The 9881-nt window shown below is 35.3% G+C and overlaps 1 long non-coding RNA gene across 1 annotated transcript; it reads right to left on the reverse strand.

Moving 5' to 3' along the window:
* Positions 1–1317: 1317 nt before the first annotated feature.
* LOC127971970 (uncharacterized) lies at positions 1318–8970 on the reverse strand. The gene is made up of 2 exons (XR_008156979.1): positions 8748–8970; positions 1318–1562 (listed from the first exon to the last, which is right to left on the reverse strand). It is a non-coding gene; the product is annotated as an uncharacterized LOC127971970 (long non-coding RNA).
* Positions 8971–9881: the final 911 nt, after the last annotated feature.

Raw genomic sequence — 9881 nt, forward strand, 5'->3', positions numbered from 1 at the left:
AAAAAAAATATATATTTATGCTGATATACTGCATTTCACACATTAGACAGTGAGGAATGGATTCAAACATCATATCTACCAACTAAATGTAATGTCTAAATAATTTATAATCTGCTACAAACATATTAATATAGTTTTAAATTAAAATAAACTTCTAAATTATATATACACTATTCTTCAAAATCTCGGAGTCAGTAAAAAATTTTTAATGTTGTTTTTAAAACTTTCTATTTCTTAAAGATTCATGAAAAAAAAGTATAATGAACGTTTCTTAAGTACCAAATCAGTACATTAGAATGATTTCTGAAGGATCATGTGACACCAAAGACTGGAGTAATGGCTGCTGAAAATTCAACTTAGCCATCATAGGAATTAATAGCATTTTAAAGTATATTTAAACAGAAAACAGTTATTTTAAATTGCAATAATTTTTCACATACTCAAATTAACAGTCCTGGTGAGACTTTCAAAAACATTAAAAAGGCTGTCTGATCCCACATTTTTGAGCATTAGAGTTTTTAGATCATTATATATATATATATATATATATATATATATTACAGATAATAAAATAATATTATATTCAAACATTATAGCTATATATATATATATATACACATATACATACACACACACACACACACACACACACATATATATATATATATATATATATATATATATACATACACACATACATACACACACACACACACATATATATATATATATATATATATATATATATACACACACACATACATACATACATACATACATACATATATATATATATATATATATATATATATATATATATATATACATACACACACACACACACACACACACACATATATATATATATATATATATACACATACATACAAATATATATATATATATATATATATACACATACATACAAATATATATATATATATATATATATATATATATATATATATATATATATATATATATATATATATATATATATATATATATATATATATATATATATATATGCATTTCTGCTACTTAGATACCATCATTTAATATAAAAAAAGTTTTGAAGCATATCAGCTTCCTGTTTGCGTCCAAAATGTAACCCTTTAGCACGATCACCTCAGCTTCGGCCATTCTGTCACAGTGTTTCAACAGACTGTGTAGATGGATGAGTCCATTACTGTAGAGCTCCACGCAGCATGTCCAGCTGCAGCCGGACTTGTGCTCGTTCTGTCATAGGATGTCACCTAATTGTTTGGATTAGCGGAAACAAACACATTTGCAAAACAAACAAACAGAAATATCTCCCACCTGACAACTTCCTGATGATAAGAAAAGAAGCTGGCCCTCTGCATGCGGCTGACAAGCTCGTCAAGTGCCGATGGCGCTGGTCAGCCCGGCTCCTGTGGGACCCGAGGCTTCCTGAGCTTTTGTCCTGGGGATCTACTTTGTAGGCCATGGAATGGTGCATACATCCAAAACATGGTGCAACGAGGAGCAGCTGTTCTTTGTTTCACATGCACCGTAGTTGAGGGATGGGATCACAGACAGAGCTGCAGAAACAAATATGACTCGTGGAAATGAAGGTTTACAATTATCCTTCTGCATGTTATATGAGCCACATTAGTGGGGCCTATATAAGCACATACACATGCACTCACACACACGAAAAAAAACTCCATTACAGCCAACACAATTTCCGTGGCTTCAGAGAAAAAGCTACAAGCTGGTATGGTGGTACTTATGTTTAAAATAACTGTATACATTGGGTCATCTTGTAGCAAAGATGAAATTGGATGTATTGTTTTATGAGGGAAGGCATACCGGATTGGTTACACACTAACGCTAATCAATGACAGGTGTGTCCAGCACTGAGAGGTGTTAACACAGGGGCCCAAGCAGTGCAGCCTTAGGGGAGGTCTACGAGCTGAGGTCAAACACACACACACACAGGCACACACACACAAATGCAAGCAAGCACACAGAAACCAACAGAGAGGTTCAAAACATGGGGTGAGTTGTAGCGCTCAAAGATAGGTTAAGTCAGTTGAATTACTTATAAATTAGGTAAAGGGATGAAAATGTTGGGGTCAGTAACGCTTTTTATAAATTAAAATAAAAAAATCTCTAAATGTAAAAAAATATTTTAGATTTTATAAAATATATTTAAAATATATAATTTATTCCTGTGATGGCAAAGCTGAATTTTCTGCATCATTACTTCAGTCTTCAGTGTCACATGATGATTTCATAATCAAGAAACATTGTATTACAATCGATGTTGAAAATAGTTGTGCTGCTTATCATTTTTGTGGAAACTGTGATAATTTTCCCATTCAGCATCCTTTGATGAATCAAGCTCAAAATAATAGTACTTATTAATGTTGTAAATCTCTCTGTACAAATTTAACTTTGGGTTATAATTTGATTTGTGTCAATTTGTGTTTGGCTTAATAATTGTTAAGGGGATGGTAAAAAAAAAAAAACTGATCAACTGAATCAGCAGTTTCTTGTTTAATTTGATAAAAACATCAGCATGCACTTGCAGACGTTCTATTATTATTTAATTTTTTTCTTATTATTTCCTGGTTATTTAAACTAAAATGCTAATTTCACAAAGGCAACCCTTCCAAAAAAATTATATTTTAACCCCGGGAAGCAATTTTTATCGGGGAACCTCCTGAAAACGCGATTGGGCTAGTTTTGGACTGGTTTTAAGAAGCAACTGGGCACGATTTGTTGTGGAAACCTGGCAACCCTGATCTGAGCACACGTGCTGGAGATATACTTCTAATTACAGGAGCATCTTTACTGATGAGATGTACATGAAAATCACCTTTGATTTTTTGCACAGCCCTACCAAATAACTTTTATATATTTAAATAAAATTTAAATATATAATTTAAATAAAATTCGTTATTCTTGTCAAAGATAGTGTTACAGCCATCGCTGGCCTCTCCAACATACCATATTTTGCTGTCATGAGTGTAAAGAGGTTCAGACAGTAGGTCATCCAAAAGTATAAGTACACAGCCTGAGAGCAGAACTAGCAAGTTTGATCTTGTAATTTCCTAGCGTGTCCAAAACTGATATGAACATAGAGATGGAATTATAATACTGTACAAATCCACCTTTACAGATCATTTGTACCATGTAGTGCGTTTAAGATGAAAAACTTCACTTGTCTGGTAGGGTCATTGGTTCCAGAGAAGCCCAATTCCTGACATGCAGTAAATCATAGAGGTTTGTTCCACAGGGATTTATCAGACAAGACAGCGCACACCATGTGTAACTTTTTCAGGAGGTGTGCGTCAGACGGCCTCACAGGACGGCTTGAGAGAATGCTAAGGGCTGGTCGCTGCCGGATTGATACAGAACGCAACGCCATCAAACTTCCACTGAAATGGAGCTATAAAAAATTTACCAACCCGCAATAAATTTTTCACTCCAAGAAAACTTGAAGTGGTCCGGTGAGTAACAGGGCAGGAAAAGAGGTTAAAACAGGGGGGCACTCGACATCCCAATGACTCACGGAGCACCAGACAAGTAGAGCAAAACCACACATAACCCAAACACTTAACCAGTGCCTTCAAATGGATTTAGAAACCCAGTGCACAAACTTCTGTTGCGTTAAACAGGAAGTTCTCTGTAATGCTAGTAATTTTTCATTTGTTAGCAACAAAAGAACTAAATACGTCAGTGTGGTGAAAAGCAATGTCAGACTTTGATTAAACCTGCAGGAAAAAAGCATTTCTGGTCTAGTTTTAGTCATGGGAATCTTGAATTGCGTGTATTCTGGTCTTTGGTGTATAGTTATAATTCATGCATTTAGGATCATTCACTTGCACAAGAGGGCTGAAATTTAAGACCAATTTATATGAGACTTTTTTTCATTATAAACTCATTGTGCCTGAAAAAGTCCAAAAAAATTCTAGGTCCATAAACCACGATAATCCAAATAGGTGTAAGTATGCCAAAAACGCAGCATGAAGATGTAAAAGGAAAACCAAGATGCAAAAGTGAGACATATCTTTACTCAATAAGGTCATATTGTTGACCAAAATGTTTTCAGTTTTTTTATCTTGCATTTGCTTTTTGGTAGATTTTTTCGGAACAGACAGTCAATTCATCGCACCATACGCTCACAGTGCCAATAGACTTTGTGTTGCAACATTTCCAAGTTGGCACTAACATCACAGGAAGACTATACATGAATGACAAAAAGCAAGAATTGGTGACCTTGCTAAACCTTTCTCAATATCTGAGCACCTGTTTTCTGAAAATAGCACTGAACATCTGCACTTCACCCTGCACCATTATAATCCATCTACTTCTTCCTCTCTTCCTGGTCAAATCTCTGTCCCCAGGGAATTTGGAGTCCCATCACAATCCCATGGATTACTCCCATCCTGCGCAGTGGCTTTTGGGTGCCAGCGAGCCGCGGTTGTGGACACAGATGGGAGCATAGCCTTGTGATAGCTTCCATATGTCACAGTGTGCTTCTGAGGGCGCTTTTAATTTTTTCCTTTTCACATTTCTGTTTTTGCCCCATCTCTCTTCTTTCTCATCAAATGTTTTGTTGGATGAAGAATAGGACAAACACAATCAGAGCAAAAGAATAGCCATTTATAGGAGCGGTTCACCCAAAAAGATATTTGGGTTAAAGATTATATAAGGCAGAATTTTCACTTTTGAGTGAATTATTCCTTTAATCATCCCAGTGGAGAAATACATCTTAGATTCGTTAGTTGAGTTAAGCCCTTTATGAACCTATTACTATAAATCTTCTGGCCTTGCCATGGATGCTGAAAGCCAAGATATGATGATCCGGTTCTTTAGAAGGGCCATGCTGTGCCTCTAAGGTCTTGCAAACATGAATAATCTGTTTAGCATAACTTATCTGTCATAGACGTTAGGTTGTTAAAGTCACCCCTGGGGAGCAGTGACATGGATCTGTATGCCTCTAAGGTAAATAAGAACTTAGAGGAAGCAAAAAATATGCTTTTGACACCACGAGCATGGGAGGTTCACTCATCTGCGCTGACACATATGGTCAGTAATACCTCCCCCCCGATTATAATCCTTGAAGTCAACCTCATTAACCAGACATCCGCATTGAACCCTAACTGAAAAGGGGCAAAAAGTATACCTGTCAATCAACACCAACTGGCTGAAAAAAATGCATGTAGAAAAAATGATCCAGGAGCCCCAGACTTGAGACCAGCTGCACTTTCTCATCACCTAGAAAGTCTGGCTCTAGGTCAGACTGAGACAAAGAAATTGTTTCAGACATATACATAACTTTGAAAAGTAAGATTGTCAAGTTACTTATTAACATGAGCAAACATTAACTGAAATAAATTAAAATTTAGATTATTGTTTAAAAAAATCAATCAGTCATGCCTTTTTGATATTAAATAATGAATGATATATAATTAAATTATAATATTTAACATTTTGTTCAAAACAATTTAACTATTATGAATAAATCAGGTACCCTTTAATAAATATTACCACAATATAATTTTGATTTATAATATTATAAAAACATAACAGAGTGTTAACTAAAACTAAAACCAATAAAACAATTTTTGTTACTTTTTTTGTTGCATTTTTGTTACTGCTGCCAAAGCAACATTTGTCAGTTTTATTTAGCTTATTTAGTTTAGTTAACTTGATGCACTAAAAGAACAAAAACTAAAATTGAAATCAAATTAATAAAAACCATTATATACACACACACACACATATACATTTTTTTAATTTTATGAAAACTGAAAATACATAAATAAAAACATTAAAAATATAAATAAATACTATGTAAGTATCTTAATGATGCTAAAATAACAATGGTAATACAATAAATAAATAATAATATTTGAATTTATTTTTTATTAATCATGACTAAATTAACATTGTCTAAATTAATTAAGATTCATACTATTGTTAAAAAATGCAATTAAAATGATAAAAAGTTTATTTATTTTTTTATTATTTTATTTGTTAACTATCAATTTACCATGGCCCCTAAACTGTATATTAATGCAGACATTTAACTGCCATCAGAGCAGGGTCTCAAAATTGGAAATACTTTTAGCATAGCATTTTATGGTACTTTTGAAGACATTGAGACCCAAAAAAGACATTATTAATTCAAATTCTCTGGCATGCAATTAATTCAATGTAACATTTAATCAATTTACAGCCCAATTCAGAATCCATTGCAAAACAGCTCTGGCCGAGAGGCAGCTGATCCAAATCAAAGAACCCGTCCCCAGAGACGGCACAATAGAGCAATGTTGACTTAAGTTCAATCCAAGTTATGCATACTCACACTTACACCACGGCTGCCATTGTTTAGCCAGGAAAGTAATGTAAACTAAACCACTGTAAAACAAACAGAGTCTGTCATGCTTTGCATGATTTAAAGCACCACCTTTGAAATGTGGTTTGTCCAAAAATCTATTCTATTAAAGCATTACAATGTATACATACTGCATCTAAACCTGTAAAGCAGATCTAATGCACTAACACATGCTCAGGCATGAAGACATTACCATCCAGTGCACGGAGGGTTTTTGACAGCGCGCTTTGTGCCCAAGCCCTGAGTCAGCTTCCCACGCAAGATCATCTGTAGGGAACATGCCACACTTTCAGGAACACGCTAGCAGCCTCCTGGAAGAAAACCTCAAAGTGATGGCGGCATAGAAGAGAGCTGAGACTAACGACCCCGTGCCCGATAAAGTGATTTATTTTACCCCACGAGGTGACAGAACCAAGTAGAACTTTGGTGAGCTTATATTGAGGCTGTGGTAAGGGACTCCACTGACTCTCATAATATTCTTCTGATGTTAAGGGTGTATGTGCTAATATCATATACAGTACACTGCTGTGCAACTGACAGAGGACTGCATCCCTAAGCAATCCTGTGTCCTATCAACAGAGAGAAAAGCAGGGTGATGACAAGAAATTAAGAGCAGACATGAAATTCGACTAGATAGTACATTTTGCCCATCACACAACTTTACTATATTTCAATGACTGCATTTTGTAACAAGAGATATACAAATTGTTTAATCTTAATGCTATATTTTTTACATTTTTAAAAACCATAACAGTTCAAGAAAAACATCTGTGCTAAAAATCATTTACTCAACCTCATGTCAAAACCCATATGACTTATGTGGAACATAAATGAGGTTGTTTTGAGAAAGTAAATGCTCTGGCACTTTGAAGGGGATGATTTGAGGACTTGTCCACATTGATTGTCAATATGACAACAAAAACAACAAATATGTCCATATGAACAAAAACAAAATGCTCACATAACACTCACATAACCATGGCAGGCAAGGTGTTGCTGAAAATTTGCTAACATCCACTGTCAAAAATTGTTTTCAAAATTGTGCATAATGCGCTATAAGCATTATATCTGTCAGCAGAGTACACTCTCTCTGAGGTTTTCATCCCTTTTACAGCAACAACTCTACTACCCAGAATTTGTGAAATACATTTACCACTTCTAACACTGAATTAAAAACAATAACTGTCAGACTGCCAGCTGTGAGCAGTGTCGTCATTATTCTCAAGTCTGTGTTTTGTGCTTTTGAGCAGTATAAGAAAGTAAAAGATATTTGCTAAATGTTGGTTCATGCAAACAAGCAGATGGCTTGTGCTATTTTTTTTTCATCAGTGTGTAGCATATATTTAAAGAAACAGTTCACCCAAAAACTAAATAAGCTGAAAATGTGTTGAAGATGAGTTTGTTTCTTCATTGGAACAGATTTGCAGAAATTAAACATTAGATCGCTTGCTTCTTCTGAATGGATGCAGTGAATGGTGGCATCAGAATGAAAAAGTTCAGACAGCTGATAAAAAGCATAATAATCCACAAGTTATTCACACAACTTCAGTCTATCAGTTGACATCTAGTGAAGAGAAAAGCTGACAATTATTAAGGTGTTTTAACTTTAAACCTTCACTTTTGGCCAAAAATACAAGCTCATAACCCATACTTCCTTCAGTCAAAAAGTCAAAGTCCTATTGTCCTCTCACATCCACATCTCTATATCTTGATTGGCCTGAGGTTAAGAACATTTTCAGAAAACTGTAATTTTGTGAGTAAACTATTCTTTTAAACGGTGTCAAGCTAAAAACACTTATCTTAAACATGGTCCTCTTTAATTTTGTTGCGCTCTGTATAGCACAATTTTAGCACCATTATTACTGTTATTTTCCTTTCTTTAATGTGAAGCTGCTTTGAAAGGATCTGTATTGTATAAAGTGTTATTTGTAAATGCATCAAATAAGAAAATATGTCGATTTGGCCAACCCTCCAAATGAATTGAGGTCTAAATAGGGGGCAGTGGCGAGTATCCACAGACATACAGAGATGGTGCACACAACTACCTTCTCAGGTGGGTGCCCGGTCTTACTGCTGGACGTCTGCCTGCGCGACAGATGGCAGGCAAATGCGGAGGTACCCGCCCCGAGCGCTAACTTTGCTGGCTAGTGCTAGCCTGCGACAGTGCCTGCTATCTGTCTGCCTGTATCTCCAGCGAAATACCCCCATTATCCTCAGAGCCATCATGAGATTAAGAGGGGTATGTCAGAGAAACCGACGGGACAGCTGAGCCTCATTATACAACATATGCTGTGATGTTTCAACAAAGCTTTGGTTTGTATCTGGTTATTGATACAAAATGCGTTATGTGAATGAATGTTGAACCAGGCCTCACCTTTCAAGGCAGAACCAGATGAATTCAGATGAATGGCACGCAGCATGTTCACACCAATCAGATTTAGGTAATTAGTCATGTAAGAGGGATCAATGGTCAGGATGTCTTTAGATGAACTCCATTTGCCCTGCTCAGTCAGATTAAATGGGGCACATACTCAAACAGATTTAAGCAGAAATCCTCTCTCAAACCTACACAATGATCATCATACAACATCTGAGATCTACTGCATCGAGTTCAGCCAACTAGAAATGAAAAAAAAAGAAACAAAAAAAATAGCATACACATATTTATTTCCCTAAAAGTAAGCATACCTTCCATTAACTTCTTCATTAGTTCTTCTGAGATTCTTCAACACTGGTTAATCGTTTAATAGTCAGCATTCTTCCATTCAAAGAGGCTCATCAGAGAGAGATGAAGGCATTTAATATGAGCTTGTGAGTGTGTTTTATACCCCCTGCTACTCTAATCGGGTTGGGAGGATACGATTTGATCTTTTGCAGGCATGGGGCATCTCAGAATCTAACAGACTAAATCACAAAGACCAGCGCTCACCAGCCTTCCCTGGTTTTTCATGTAGACATATGAGGAGCTCCCCGTTGAGCTTTGGAGCTTGTGGATCAGTGTTTTGGGCTTCTCACTCTTTTGATCTTCTGAAACAGCCATCACATCTGTCTCTTCTGTGATGTCTGCAAGGGTAAAAAGACAAAATGTCACATATCTTCAGGCTATTTTGTCATAGAGGTAGAAGGAAGAAAAGAGGAAGGTCAAGTAAAGAATTACACAAATCAAAGAAAAATTTCACCCAACAAGTTTATTTTAAATTCTATAAAATAAAATAAATTCTATATGTGTTTGTGTGTGTATATAAATTGTAGGTATGTATGTGTCACTGTATGTATGAAAAAGTAATTTAAAGCAGTTTAACATAAGGCACCAACAGTAAACGTGAAAAAAATTTAGGGGAATAAATACTTTTGCAAGTCATGATATGCATACATACACACACACACAGGTGCATCTCAATAAATTAGAATGTTGTGGAAAAGTTCATTTATTTCAGTAATTCAACTCAAATTGTGAAACTCGTGTATTAAATAAATTCAATGTACACAGACTGAAGTAGTTTAAGTC

The sequence above is a fragment of the Carassius gibelio genome, chromosome B14 (assembly GCF_023724105.1).
Source record: "Carassius gibelio isolate Cgi1373 ecotype wild population from Czech Republic chromosome B14, carGib1.2-hapl.c, whole genome shotgun sequence".
Lineage (NCBI taxonomy): Eukaryota > Metazoa > Chordata > Actinopteri > Cypriniformes > Cyprinidae > Carassius > Carassius gibelio.